Below are 16,659 nucleotides of genomic sequence, written 5' to 3'. Positions count from 1 at the left end.
GAGGCAGGAGGATTGCCATGAGTTTAAGGCCAGCCTGGGCTACATAGTGAGTTCAGGGCCAGCCTGACCTACAAAGGGAGACCCTGCCTCAAAAAACTAAAAGAACGAAAAAAAAATAGTACATATACTTCCCAAAATCTCTCCCAGGGACTTTAGATGAATTAAGAGAATAATAACACACCCTTTGATCAGAGACCAGATTATCTGGTTTTCAATAGGATGCTTTCTATCCAGAGTTAGACAAGAAGAGATGCCAGTAATAAAAAAAGGAAATGGATGTGTAACAAATCAGGGATCCCCGAAAGGGATTGCCTAAGGAAACAAGGTGAATATGGCAGCCCTAGGCTAGCTTGTTTCATATCCAGTTTGGGTTCTTCCTCCCTGCTCTGTGTACTAGGGATAATAAACCCATGGGCTGTATTTCCCAGACTTTTTGCCACTGGTTAATGACCCAAGAAGTAATCATCAGTGGAATAACAGAAGGTAAAAAGAAGAGAGAAACAAGGTTCTGTTCCCTGTTACTACTGATTTCATTCAGCAATGAATCACTTGTTAGACAAACTTAATCAGAAACAAGAGTTCATTTCATCTTTATCCCACTTTGGGTGGATAAGAGCACATTTTCCTCTGGACTTTATCATAAGGTGCCACCTCTGAACCTGATGGGCAATGTGACGTACTGTAGGGTATATATGCACCACATTGCTTTTCTGAATGCAAATGTGTGCCTTCTGAGACTTATCTGTCTTAAAGAGTTTCACAGAAGGGACTACAGACATATAGTGTACAAACCTTTTGTGATCTTTACTTTGCAAAAATTAGACATCATTAAACCTTAAATTTGACTTTTTTCATTGTCTTAGATTTTCAGAGAGAAAGATGCAAAAGCTCCTCCCACAGCCTAAAGAAAATACTAAACAACCTGTGTAGGACACAGTTGGAGATTGTGATTCTTATTCTGCCAGGCTCTGTCCATTATGCATCTCTAGGCTACAGAAAATATGGTCAAGAACTCATTTGCAGGTTAAAGAGATTGGTAATAAGATTTCTTTAAAGAGCGCATTTTTTTGATTAGTGGATACCTATAACTCTTCACTCATAGAGGACATAAGGAGTGCTCAACTCAGTCTAAGAAAGGAATACGAGCCCTGAGAGAACCTGACCTATCAACAACTAGAAGATGCAAGGGCCGGGGATTTAACTCAGTGGTTCCGCCGCCTGCCTCACAAGTGCAAGGTCCTGAGTTCAATCCCTGGTTGCTCCCCCCCAAAAAAGATGCAAGGACTGGAATCTGACTCATCTCCCTCCTCCTCATGGTGTCGATAGATGAGACTATGTCTAGAGTTTCCTCTACTTGGTGGCAGAGGAAAAGGACAGACCTGACTGGGCTAACCCTGCACTTCCACAGTTTGGAAGGGCAAAGAGAAGTTTTTCTTATGGTCTTTACACCAACCCAAGGAAGGAATCTTTGAAAGGTACTTCACAGGGATAAGGAGACATAAAAAGGATGTCTCAATACCTGAAGGCCATCAGCAGGTAGAAGGATGAGTCGTAAAAACTACTCAAATGAGAGTCATCATTGGATATGATTGTGTCTAGGCTCTGTAATGACAGGCTGCAACTTCCCCAATCATATAAGACATTTTTAGATCCTACACATTTAAACGGATCTTGAAGACTATGAGATAGACTTTGGGTATGTGGCAACACTATCCAAAGAGAGGAGTGAATACAGCTATCTTCTGCACTGTAAGTCTCTTAGCTTTCAGGAGGATTAAACAAAGGAGAAATCTGAAATTGAATGACAGAGTAAATTTTAAAGGAATGATATTGTTCTGGAACAGGCTTTTAACAATGAGAGAAAAAAGAGACCACTTGTTTCGAGGCTGTTGTGTCAATAAGCCACAATAAGCAATAATTCAGAGGCTGCCCTTTTGGAAAACAAGGGACAATAAGAAATACAGTGCACATTTAAATTTTAAAAATGTATTAAATAAAATACTCATTGCCATTGATCCCCCTAAAAATGTCCTTCCTCACTTCAAATATACTTATTCCACCATCTTTGCCACTTTCTGAAGCAGTTCTGGAAGTCCTCTTCTGTGACTGTCTGAGGTAGGATCAAAAATGCAGTGAATGCTGCTGCTGAATGGCAGCTGATGGAAAAACATAAAAATATCACAGCATGTCTTCAATCATGTTTTTCACTGGACCTGGCATCATTCAACTTTTGGCTATTCCCCAAAGTCAAAATGACCTTGAAAGGTAAAATGCTTTCAATTAATTCAAGACATGAAAGGAGCCATAACATCACAAGTAAAGACACTCACAAAAATGAATTTCCAAAGCTGCTTCAGAAAGTAGCAATAATGATGGGATAAGTGTGTTCAAATTGAGGGAGAGTATTTTTAGGGGGACTAATAGCAATTTGTCTTTTAGTATTAAATTTGTTTTTATTTAAGTATACACTGTATGTTTTTCATACATCATATCTGTGCAGACTGCCTGTAGTTCTGTGCTGAGGAGGATTGTGAGCTTGACCCCAGGAGTGGGAAGATGTGCCATGAGCACATAGGCTTTGATGCCAGGAGCAGTGGTCCATGTGCTGTGTCCCTGTCATCTATCGGGTAGGGAAAGAAGAAAATAGACTTGGCATTAACAGCCTTTAGGAGTGAGATCCTAAGGGAACAGTAGGCAAATGAAGAAGTAGTGGAACAAAACTGTGTATATTGTGTTTAAGAGGATTCTTTGTAAATTTGAATATAAGCTACCACTAAAGAGGATTTGATTCACTACTGGGTTTTAGCAGTCACAATTGCCAACAGTATCACACAGCCCTGGTCATGAGAGACCCATAACTCACTCTCTGGACTAGACTCTCTTGAGGAACTATCATTGAAGACAACTACTAACTACAAGACTGGTTCTGTGAATTACCAGTAAGACAGGACTGTTATTTAGACAACGTCTTGAACAGGAAGCAACCAGTTAGAAGCAGGATGAGATGTTGGCAACACCTTAAGCCCTCTTTCTTTATTTAGGTCTCACAAGTTTGCTTTCAGGAGCGTGGAAGCCTCTCTTGAGATTTTCCTCTATTTTACACCCTGGAATACCAGTCCCCTCTGCAGTGCTACAATTTCTTAAATGGAAAATTTCCTCCCCTCTAATATGATGGGAGTGCAATATAGTGAACACATTAAACGACACTTAAAATTTCCATTTTTAGTATCATAGTAGTTTAATTTCACCTAAATAAATGTTTTTCTAAAGAATAAACTACAGATTAAATGAAAGTTTCCACCTTTCTAGCCTTTATCTGGCAAGCTGGAACCATGTCTTTTTGACATCTTCCATTTTGCAGAAGAGAGCAATGGGGACATGTAATTATATTTCCACATCATTAGCATGGGTATGCTGTAATATATAATAACTTTTTCCAATTTTTAAATGCTCTGGTCCAATTATCTTTGCAGAGTAATTGTTTCTGTAGCCCCCACATCCGTTGGTATGGAGTTAGAAAATGGCATTATTTTCTATATCCCCCTACCTCCAATCTAAATGAGTCAAGCTCCATTGGCCTCCATCAAACTAGCTGAGGGAGAAGTTCACCTTATGGGAAAAAAATAAATAGAAAAGAACAAAATCAGTATAAAATATGTGTATAATTATGTGTGGGGATTTATTAGATAGGTTTATAGGCTCAGAAGCAAGAGAATCTACAATGACTATCTATGTACTAGAGAGCCAGAGAACCCAGGAGGTTCTCTGTTCAGCCCAAGGAGCTGGAAACACAGAACAGGAGTGATCAAGGATGCAGAATTAGTCCAAGGTAAAAGGCTCAAAGTTCCCTGCAGAGTCACTGGTGCAAGTCTGTGTTGGAAGGCTGAAGAAACCAGAGAACTAGAGACCAATGTCCAAAGGCAAGAGCAGCAAATGCATATCTACTCAGGAAGACAGGAGCTCTTCAAAATGGGCACATTTCTTTTTCTTTCCCTTTTCATTCCACCCAGGCTACAACCTTATTGGTTGCTGCCACCCATACATGGGATGGGTCTTCCCTCCTCAAACTGCTGATCTACATGTCAGTCATCCAAAGACACACCCAGACTTCTGCTTTACTAATCTGTTAGGTGCCTCTTAATCCATTCAAGTTGACATACTATGATTACTAGTCACATATGGGAGAATAGGTTTGAGAGTAGCTATATCTCTACCTACTTTGAAAGGAAGTTAAACTGAAAATTTATAGACCTGCAACATACTTCTTCTTAGTCATACTTTCAAATCAGTGTCCACTACAGCCCCTCCCTCAATATAAATACATTTCTGAGAATGTTTCATCACTTACAACAGAAAAAGATATTTTCAAATGACATTCAAACAAAATGGAAGTTAAGTAAAGATTTTGAGTGGAGTCATTTTACCTGAAATGATCATGAAATGATCTCCCTTGGAGTGTTGACAAGATTGATGAATCCGTGAGTTTCACACTTGATCTCTCCCTTCTACAATGCATCCTGCAAAATGTCACCAGGTTTATCTAATTGAAATGTTGCTTATGGATGTTTTGGATATGGGAAAAATATGACTGTTACTATCTGAGTACAAATGGAAAATGAACTTCACATCAACCCTGGATGATTATAATTGCTCAATCACCTCCGTCATTTATGTCTGGCTGTGGGGCAGGTGCTAAAACACAGCCTTTTGAGATTCCCAGTGCCATCTGGCTAGGCCACTGTCTCCATTTTGTGCTTCTGCATTTCAACTTTGCCCCTTCTCAGGGAATGAGACCTCTGAGAGGTAGAATTGGAAGAGTAAGGCTTTATTGGCGTATACATTCTCCCTTGTATAAAGATGAAGAAGGAGAGAGAAATTTGTTTGTCAAAGCTTCTCATAGGTTCTTTCCCCCCAGGCCAGAATTGGGTACAATTTATGTCATGTAGTCCATCTGCAATGATTTCTGTCCCAGTGTGAAACCAGGAATTGTGGAAGGTATAAATGATACTACTGCAAGTGGACAGAGACACTAACTCTTTTAAGGAAGTATTGATGTCTAAGTTTTTCTACAAGAACTAGGGTGGGCTTCATCGGAGCACTTTATAGCTGTGCTTTTCAAAATGTTTCCCTCTAGTCATCATTATGAGGTAATGTTTTATGTAATGTCTTGAAAAATGGCCAGAGGGCAAAAGTGTCAGCTTTATAGCTCACATACCTGAAAATAACAATGTTGGTTATTATTTTTATATGACAATATCTTTGGAATGCCTCATGAACAGAAATTAATAGTGACAGCTCTCTGTACTTAAACAAGGCTCTACCAACAAATAAGGTGAACAAAAGCCTACACTTCTAACTGAATACTTCAGAGGAGAATTTCTCTCTTCCACCCTATACAGAGTACATTCCCAGCCTCCTTTCTTTTTAGCCATCAGAGCCAACTTCAGTTATCTAAATTTCACTGAAATCTACAAACAATCCCTAATAACACTTCATTTTAGAACTAAAATTTTTCTCATATGGATTTTCATAAAACACATTACAAATGACAGCATGCAAAAAATATTGTACAAAACTCAAAATTACCTCAAAGGTACTCTCTAGAGGTACCTCTAAACTGGCAGGATATTGGTGTTTTAAAATCTTAAATATCTAGATAAAGAATTTTGCAAAGAGCTGTGTGTGCATATATAGCATCCCATAAGGAAATGAGGCCCTAAACCAAGGTGAATATTCCTGAAAGTTATTCTATATTGATAAAGCATTCTCCACCCAGGGTGAAGACTAGTTGAATGCTTCAAAATCTCTAATCTAGTTTTATGGAATGACTTTTCTACTTACCTGCAGCCTTGTGTTCATTGCAGCTTTTAAAGACTACTCATTCATTTATAGCTCTTTACTATGTTCTAACTATGAGAAAAGTAAAGCTTACTTCAACTATTGCCAGTTAAAAATTTCAGGCATTAGCTGGGAAAGGCTTACAGGTTTGTTACTAATTACTAAGCAAATTCAATTTTGCCTAAGAAAAGATTATAAAACACCCAATCACATTTTTAGAAAATGTCAGCCTCTCTTTCTATCTTATCTCCTATAAGAATTTCCCAAAATCAACAGAGAAATGACATGGAATATTAAATGTTAATGATGAGGATTAACAAGAAAAGTGAGAGTGATAGCAAAGAAATGAATGAATCACTTTGAAACTATATACATTTCAAAAAACCAGAATAGACGGTCTCTACCTCAACCTGATAAAAGCCATCTATGAAAAACCAACAGCCAATATCATACTAAATGGTCAAAAACTGAAAACCTTCACACTAAAATCAGGAACAAGACAGGATGGCCACTATCACCACTCCAGTTCAATATAGTTTTGCAGGGCAGGCGGTGGAACCACTGAGCTAAATCCCCAGCCTTTAATTCAATATAGTTTTGGAAACATTAGCCACAGCAATTAGACAAGAGAAAGAAAGAAATGGAATAAAGATAGGAAATGAAGAAGTCAAATTGTCATTACTTGAGGATGACATGATATGCTACATAGAAGACCCCAAGAACTCCACCAAAAGTCTTCTAGACTTAATAACCAAATTCAGTAAAGTAGCTGGATACAAGGTCAACACACAAAAATCAGTACCTTTCCTCTACATGAATAACAGACTCACTGAGAGAGAAATAGGGCAAATAATTCCTTTCACAATAGCATCCAAAAAACTGAAATACCTAGGAATCAACCTAACAAAAGAAAACAAAGACCTCTTCTCTGAAAACTATAGCACTTTGTAAAAAGACATTGAAGGGGATATCAGAAAATGGAAAGATATCCCTTGCTCCTGGGTAGGAAGGATCAGCATAGTGAAAATGGCTATACTTCCAAAATTTCTATATAGATTCAATTCAATCCCAATTGAAATCCCAGCAGCATACTTCATAGACCTTGAGAAAAAAATCCAAAAGTTTATTTGGAGCAAGAAGAGAACCAGAATAGCAAAAGCAATTCTAGGTAACAGAGACATGGCAGGGGGTATTACAACCCCCAACTTGAAATAATAATACAAAGCTACTGTGATAAAAATAGCATGATACTGGCAAAGAAACAGACCTGAAGACCAGTGGAACAGATTAGAAGATGCAGAAACAACTCCAGACACACTCAGCCACCTCATCTTTGACAAAGAAGCCAAACACCCTCGCTAGGGGAAAGACAGTCTATTTAATAAATGGTGCTGGAGAAATTGGGTTTCAACTTGCCAAAGACTAAAACTAGACGTGTATCTCTCACCATGCACTAATCTAAAATCGAAGTGGATTAAAGATCTAAATATAAAAACGGAAACGCTGAACTGGACAGAAGAGAGGTTAGGTAGAACTCTTTAAGACATTGGGGTAGGAAAAGATTTTATGAACAAAACCTCAGTTGCCCATGAACTAGCACGAACAATCAACAAGTGGGATCTCTTTTTACTAAAAAGCTTCTGCACAGCAAGAGAAACCACCAGCAGTGTGAAGGGACAACCCACAATGTGGGAAAAAATTTTTACCAGCTGTTCCTCAAACAAAGGTCTACTATCTCAAATCTATAAAGAACTTTAAAAAAAAGACCTCTCAAATTTAAAGACCCAATCCAAAAATGGGCATCTAAAATGAACAGACATTTCTCACACAAAGAAGTAGATATGGCAAATAAACATATGAAAAAATGGTCAACATCACTGGTCATTGGAGAGATGCAAATGAAAACAACACTGAGATTCCACCTCACTCCAGAAAGAATGGCTGCTATCATGAAATCAACCAATAACAAATGCTGGTGGGGCTGTGGGGAAAAAGGAACACTGCTCCACTGCTGGTGGAAGTGTAGACTGGTCCAACCACTGTGGAAATCAGTATGGAGATACCTCAAAGAACTAGGACTGGATGTCCCATTTGACCCAGCTATACCTCTGTTGGGGATCTTCCCCAAAGAATTAAAAGAATCATACCATAGTGATATATGTCCACCCATGTTCATAGCAGCACAATTTGTAATAGCTAAAACTTGGAAACAGCCCAAATGTCCATCAACTGGAGACTGTATAAAGAAAATGTGTTTTTTTTATAAAATGGAGTGCTATTCAGCCATCAAAAATGAGAAATTAGAGACATTTATTACTAAATGCATGCACACTGAAACGATACTCTTAAGTGAAATAAACAGGACACGTGTAAATACCAAATAGTTTCTCTAGTGTGAGAAACTGAAAGTGTAAATAAGGACTAAAAGGTATAATAGATAATGTGAAATAGGAAGAAAAGGGGCAAAGGGGAAGGAGAATTGGGAGGGGTAGGGGAAAGGAAAGAAAGAAATGGAATTAATATGAGAAAATGAAAAAATGGAAGAAAAGTCTTTGTAAATAGGGAGGGATGGAGGGGTTGAAGGGAGGGCAGGGGAATGGGAGGAAAATAAGAGCCAAGAGAGATTACATAAAGGTGCAAATTTCCAATGATGACTGTCACTGTATTGTATACCTAAAATATACCAATAAAATTAATTTTAAAAAATAATATGAAAATGTGTGAGAAAACATGGGATATGGTATTTTTTTTTTATTGCCTGAGTTACATATTCTGAAGTCCAAAGACTGTAAAAGATGTTGAATGTTTGCCAGTATGCTTGGAAGAAATGTCCTTTAAAATTTGCACATCATGAGAATGGAATGTGCTCAGATATCAGCTGAAAGTTTTTTAAATGTGAGGGCTTTGCAGCTGTGCTGTGCACATAGGTCTAGCAGGAAAGGACAGGTTCCCTTTTGGCTATCAGACAAGGAAATCTAATGAATTACCAGGGAGTAGGACAATGCTCTCTGCCCTGACGAGGCTCATTCAAATAAGCAATGCTGGTGTCAAACCATAATAATATCTTTTATTTACACAGCACAATATGTTTCTCCCTACAACCATTTAAACAAGGCAGAAAAGATCACTGTCCCCACATTACAAATAAAGAAACCAAATTTTATGAGGTTGATAGAACCGAATCCACAGTGGGAAGAGTTAAATTGGAAACGGCACATAGTGTTGGTATTTCCTGGCTGTGTGACCCTCAGCAAGTTTCTCAAGTACTCTGAGCTGGAGCATCTTCATTAATAAAATAGAAGAAAAGACTTTCATATCATTGCTTTGAGAATGAAATAATACATGAAAAGAGTTTTGTGAAAAGCATAGTATTACTCAGGAGTTAAGCTCTGCTTGCTCTCTTACTCTTTCCAAATAGAAACTGTATTTCCCCAGAAGTATCCAGTTATAACAAAATAGGATTTTAGCCCATTATCTGCAACTTCAAAATCTCAAAAACTTTAAAACTATTTTCTAAACTCATTTAGCAGCAAAATTTTATCTGAACTGAACAGATAAGGTTTTTGTCTGGTTTTTCCTTATTTAACGTGAATATGCATTCTCTATACAGGAGAAATATCAATGGACCCCCAGCATGAAAGAGGTGAGCCATTCCCAGAACCCAAGAGGGGGATTCTGGGCTGCTATACCACCCCCCTCAGTCAAGAGGAGGTGAGCCGAGTGGGCACCAGCAACATCCCCCCTTCCCCCCACCATCAAAATGAGAAGACACGTAAATAAGTCTCAAAACCAGACTTCCAGAACACCTAAACCAACCCCAAAGGGAAACAAGATGGAACATCTGATACTCAATCAACCACCTGGACTCCCTGAACTGGCAATAAAAGAGGATCTGGAAAAAATAAAATCAGAAATAATTTCTCACATAACAGCAGAGATTGTGCCCATAGTGCAAGACATGATTAATAAATCTAGAGTGGACACAGATAAAAAAAAAAAAAAAAGAGGAACTGAGGAACATAATGGAATCCCAACATAGAAAACAAATGGAATCCATAAAACAGATGCAAATAGATTTCCAGGACATGAAAAACTCCATTGAAAGTCTACATAGCAGAATGAACCAATGTGAGGACAGAATTTCAGATATAGAAGATAAGATTGCAATTAGTGACCAGGAAAAGAAAAATTGCTTTAAAATTGTAAAGGACCACAAGAAATCAATCCAGCAGCTGCTAGATGAAGCAAAGAAGAATAACATAAGACTGATTGGAGTCAATGAAGAAACAGGAGACAGTGCAGATGACATAAAAAATAACTGTTCACAGAAGTGATGGCAGAAAACTTCCCAAGGAGGGGAAAAGAACTTGACATACACATGAGTGAGCCATATAGGAATCCAACTACCCATGATTTTAAAAATCTACACACAGGCATATAATTGTTAAGATTCCAGAAAACCAACAAAAGAACAAAATTCTACAAGCAGAGAAAAGAAATAAATCACATACAAGGGAAAGCCCATCAGAATCACAGCAGACTTCTCAACACAAACTCTCAAGAAAAGAAGAGCTTGGAGTGACATATTTCAAGTCCTAAAGGAAAACAAACTCCAACCCAGACTGATGTACCCTGCAAAACTATCTTTCAAAATTGATGGAGAAATAAGATACTTTCATGACAAAGAGCACCTGAGGAAATTCATAAATACCAAACCAGCACTCCAAAAAATTTTAGATAATATCCTAGGAAAAGACAATGAGGATCACACCCTAGGAAGCCCAGCAGAATGAATCTGTCAGGCACGACAAGAAATTAAACACAAAGAGGGAGAATCAAACAAAAAGAAAACGTCATGACAATGATAAGTCAATACGTATCAGTTACAGCCATCAATGTTAATGGTCTCAATTCACCAATTAAAAGAAATAAACTGGCATAATGTGTCAAGAAGTAAGATCCAACAATATGCTGCATACAAAAAAACCCCACTTAATTCAAAAAGAAACTCATAGACTGAAAGTTAAAGAGTGGAGAACTATACTCCATGTGGCAGGAACCCCCCAAAAAGCAGGAGTAGCTATCTTCTTTCCAGATCAAGTGGATTTCAAACCCAAATATGAAACACTTCTGGTCCCAAGCATTTCAGATAAGAGATAGTCAACTTGTATGTACAAATCTTTTGTGAACATGTGTTTTCATTCCTCTTAAGTAAAAACTTAAGAACAGAACTGTTGGTCCTTAACAGTAATACAAGAAATTTCTATATTGTTTTCCAAAATAGTTTTTTCATTTTACATTCACATTAACAGTATTAGACAGTTCTAACTTGTTCACATCTAAGCTGACATTTGTTCTTGTAAAACTTTTAACTTCATCTCCCTAATGAGTGTATAATACAATCTTGTTATTGTACTGATTAGTATTTTTCTGATTCTAGTGTTTGCACACCTTTCCTCATGCTGTACTGGCTATTTATCCTCTTCTGTGTCTACATTTAAATTGGGTTCTCTATTAATGAGCTGTAAGAATTCTCTTTATATATTCTGGTCTTAGGTTATATGTATTATAAATATGGTCTCTTTAAGGACTACTTTTAATTTTCTTAATGATGTCATTTAAAGTTCTATATTTTGATGGAATCTCAGTTATCAATTTATTTCTTTTATAAATCATATTTTTTGTATCCTAGGAAATTCTTGCCTACCCTAAATTAATGAACATTTTCCTTTATCATTTCTTCTTGAAGTTTTACAGTTTTAGGCTTTCACATTTAGGTTCATACATCCTTTTGTTATTTTTATTTATGGAACTCAAAGTTTGATGTTAATTTTTTACATACAGATAACAGGTTTTCTAGTACTATTTGCTGAAAACACTATCTTTTCCTCTACTCGAGTTGAGTTTGTGTTATATAGAATGTTAATGTTAAATAATCTTTCAAAACTCAGTGGACCATATGTGTGTGGTTCTATTTCTAGATTCTCTGTTTTATTCCAATGATCTAAATGTCTTTCCTTACGCCAGCACTGCCTTGATTACTGTAGCTTTAGAGGCAGTCTTAAAATTAGGTACTAAATGTCTTCCAATACAGTTTTTATTTCTTTTTCTTTTTACTTTTCTAGGTCATTTGCACTCCTACCTAACTTTTAAATTTCAATATCTAATTCTTCATTTGTACCAAGTATACATACACCTGAATTTTATATATAGCTTGCATTTTGTAATTCTGCTAAATTCCAATACAAGTTCTAGGGGCTCCTAAAGATTTCTTAGTATTTTCTCTGTAGATGATCATTTCATCTACATATAAAGATTTTACTTCTACCTTGCCAATCCTATGCTATTTGTTTCTTTTTATTGCCAGACTATTTTGGTTTAGGCCTAGGTTTCAAAGTTTAATGGACAGATAAAGAGTACACATATCTGTCCTTATTCCCCACCTTAAGGAGAAAGCATTGTATCTTCTCCATTCATATAAGGCATTTTTGCTGAGGTATAGAGTACATATCTTATCTGTTGAGAAGGTTCTGTTCTACTTCTAATCTCTTGATAGCTTTTACCATGAAGAGCTGTAGAATTTAGTCCAATACTTTTTCTCCAACTAAAGACAGGATCATATGGTTTTTTCCTTTCCTCTGTTAAAATGATGACTTTTGGGGGTGGATCTTCCAATGCTGAACCAACACTGTCATCCCTATAACAAAACCATTTTCTACATCCTGCCAGATCTGACTTCTAATAGTTTGTTTTGTTAAACAAATTTTTATCTATGTTCATACTTTTTTCTTCTATTATCTTTATCCAATTTTAGGATTAGCACAATGTTGATTTTCTAAAATGAGGGGACAAGTGTTCCTTCTTTTTTCTGCTTTAAATGTTTGATATAATTCATCAGTTAAAATATACATGAGCCTGTTGTTGTCATATAGGTAGGTTTTCAAGCTAGGAATATACTTTCTTTAATAGGTGCTATTCAAATTTTGATTTCCTCCAGAGTCAGTTTCATTAATTTGTCATCCAAGGTGCTTCTTAGAAGTTGCCAAATTTATTTCAAAAAAGGTATTTGTAATATGCTTTGTATATCCTTCTAAAGTCTGTAAAATCTGTGGTAATTTCCTCTAAATTTTGATACTGTAATTAAAACAATGTATAATTAATATTCTGTAATAGGAAGAAAAGGTCTAAAGGAGTAGGGTAAGTGGAAGTGGTAGGGGAAAGGAAAGAAGGGAAAAGAAAAAATATGAGAAAAATGGAACAAAGTCTTTGGAAATTTGAAAGGGTGGAGGGTTTAAGGGAAGGCAAGGGAAGGAGAAAAAATAAGAACCAAGATATATCATGTAAAGGAACAAGATCCCAATGATGAATGTAGCTGTATTTTATACCTAAAACGTGCCAATAAACTTAATGGGAAAAAAAAGAAATATCAATGGAATTATAAGGTTGTGAGTCAACATCTCATACATGTAGGACATATTCTGCAGTAATTCCTAACATAATACATTATCTTCCTAAAATTTAAATTTTCTGTGTCCCAGTACACATCTTGTCTTAGGGATTTTGCAGAGGTTATGAGGCTTGGAACATAGAGTGGATTCCTATCTACTCAGCTTAGAAACCATCTGATGATAGACTGCCGACATTCTAGTGAAGATTATGTGGAAATCAGAGACTGAGTGGTTCTGGGGTCAGTTATATTGAGTCTACGCCAAAGCAGACATACTTCCAGTTCTGACTTCACTTTGAGTAATATGGCTTTTGAATGGTTCTGTTTTAGAACATTTTCAAGAACTCTTAAGAGGCCACATTGTAAAGCAGATGAGTAATGCACTTGTAGGTTAGAAGCCTGGCCCTACCACTTACTAGCTCCATTCCCTTGACAAGTCTCTCAAGATTTTTAAACTTCATCTTCTCATCCTTAAAGTGGGAGTTGATGTATGTTTTGGGGGACAGTGGTAAGTTTTAAACAGCGCAGCACAGGTAGAAGTGCTTTCTGCGGTGACTGTGGTGTTGAGCAAAAATGAGATTCTGTCTCTTGCAGTTTGGTTGGCATTACCTTGATATTTCCGTTAACAGAAATCTCTACCATAAGGGTTTTTGTGGAGTTTTTCTTTAAATAGCTGATTTGTTGTCATTGTGGTTGTTAATTAAAATAGCTGAGGATTGTTGTTTATTTTTTCTGAATCTCACTCTGGATCTATGCCACTTTAAAGTCCAGAAAGTTGAGTTCGTTTAATTCCAATATTATTCTGCCAAGCAATTTTTTAAGAAAACAAGCTCTTTTAATAATGTATGAAATTTATAATGAAAATGTCTCACAGTTTGGAAGAAACAGATCAAAACATGCTTAAGTGATAAAGTGTTTATTGTGGGTCTACTAATTACATTTCTCAAGCCTGGAATCTATGAATTTGGTGGCAGGCTCTAGTCTATGGAGACCTGCTGGACATGTAGTACACCTTGCCTGTGATTTATCCTGCTTTGCTAAAGGCTGGAGCTCCCAGAAGTAACAGCCAAGCTTGGCATGACAAATTCACTTAGGATTGTAAGTAGGTCCTGAGTCAGAAAGTTCTCTCTGAAGTTTGATTACCACAAGTTATAGATGCACAAGGAGAGATTCCCTCTGGTGTTTAAGTTTCTCTCTGCTGCTGAACAAGACAGTGCACTATTTTCCTAAACCACCAAGAAATCTCAGCCTCTTCTCAAATAGAGGAAAACATGTATAATAGGGAAGGTCCTATTTATGTATGGTCCCTGTAGGTCAATGTGGAAACAAAGGGTGATTTCATATATGGCCATAGGATAGACAGTCATAAAATAAAACAAATCTTACCAGTGTGGATCTGAGGAAATCAATGCATTAAAATTTAAATATAAACAGGATAATTTATAAGAAAATACTATATAATCTCAGGATAGGGAAGTCATCTTTAAAAAGACAAAAATCCACAAATCAAAAGGGAAAATGTTGTTAAATTTTACTGCATTAAAGTTTAACTTATGTACAACAAAGATACCAAAGTAGCAAAACATTAGTGTTATAAAAATTAAAAATTTATACATTAAATTTCGTATGTTTATATTATTTGTACTATGTAATGTGTCACAAGGGAAATGAGCGAAGAAAGATACACAGAAAGCTTCAGCTGAATCATTCACATTTTACATCTTTAATGTTTTGTTTGTTTATTTTTAAAATGATGCAAGTATGGCAGATACATTAGTACTCAATCGATTTGCATAGTAGATACACAGGAGTTTGTTAGTTTAGTACATTCTTAAATATTTGAGAAATTACATAATACATATTTAATATAAAAATACTATTCACTTGATAATTCTCTTAGTGTCTATATGGGGAAGAACTGGAAAACTTCAGAGTCCTTTGAATTTTGGCATATTATGTAACATGAATCAAAGGTTGATTCTGACACCTCATTTATTTTTTTATTTTTATTTAAGAAGCAAAGTGGAGAAAAGTTTGTTGCTGATGGACTCATTCTCTGCCATTCCCTTGTGGCAGAGAGAATCCTCCATCCCCACAGCTGTCTCCTATGACTCTATAATGTGTGCTTTGTTTCACTTCACATCACAAGTCTCCACATCCTGGAAGTCCAGAGAATTTCCTCCCCTGCATCGTGGGATGTGTTGGGCTATGGCAGTAGTGAGCAATTGTCATAGAAACTTTGCTGCAGCTGCTGCTGGTTCTGATACAACAGAATGTACACTTTAGCATATGTCCAAACTCAGATGCTGAACAGTCCTTTTCAGTCTTTAAATAGATTCTTGGGGGAGAGGGAAGTGAAGGGTGAAGTTCATTTTATTAGCTTGTGTGTAATGGCATCTGGCACCAAGCCTGCTGCTTAGTCAGATGGCATTGTTTTGAGCTACACATACATATGTCTTTATGCCTGGAAATTATATTGTACTGGCCAAAATTACACTAAATTACACACTAAAGTATAAGCTCAAAATGTGTAAGCTTACACTAGAGTTTAAAAGCTCAAGTCAAGTGGTGTTCAGATTTTTCAAGATGGTAGTAGATGAAATTTCTTAAAGATGATTTTTGGTATCTTTGGTAAAAAGAACGTGTAGAACATGGTAGCAGGATCAGTTTGAACAGTTTTCTTACATGCAGAGGTATTTAAACCTTCCTGGGAGCACCTCAGAAGTTCTCAAATCTTCCCCTCCCCAGACTTCAAAGATGGCTAGGATTGATGGGAAACCTTTCTTCTTTCACCCTAATATGGGTTTCTTTCAAGCTAAATGCTTCCCAGACCTCCTTCAGACATGTTCTCTTATTCTCTATAGTGAATCCAGAAGCTTCAGAAGTATAAAGGCCAAGATCAACAAACTATGACCCCTGGGCCAAATCCAACCAGCCAATTGTTTTTGTAAATAAAGTTTTATTGGAACCCACCAATACCTATGTTTTTCCAAACAGTCTATGGCTCTCTTCACACTACAGTGATAACACTGAGAGTACCAGTAGAGTTTCTATGACCCACAAAGACTGAAGTATTATTATCTGTCCCCTTACTAAAAAACTATGAGAACCCCAGAGTAGCAGAATACTGTATTCTGGAAGACTGACTAGATCATACATCATGACTAGTAACAGGTCAAAAAGGTGCTCATTTTCAATTTATACAACACTTGCCCCAAGAGGGCAGCAAAACTAGAGCCAAATACTTAATTTTTTAAAATAAAAAATAAAAGAAGTAGTCTCCATAAAGTGGTCCCTTTGCTGATTCAAAACTTTTTCCTGATTTCTTATAATCACTCTCCTCAGCATAACTTATTAAATAGCATAGGGGTTTA

The sequence above is a fragment of the Heterocephalus glaber genome, unplaced genomic scaffold, assembly GCF_053883595.1.
Source record: "Heterocephalus glaber isolate CG9 unplaced genomic scaffold, H.glaber_assembly_v1.0 deba00001097, whole genome shotgun sequence".
Taxonomy (NCBI): domain Eukaryota; kingdom Metazoa; phylum Chordata; class Mammalia; order Rodentia; family Bathyergidae; genus Heterocephalus; species Heterocephalus glaber.
Note: the sequence above shows the minus strand (reverse complement) of the source record.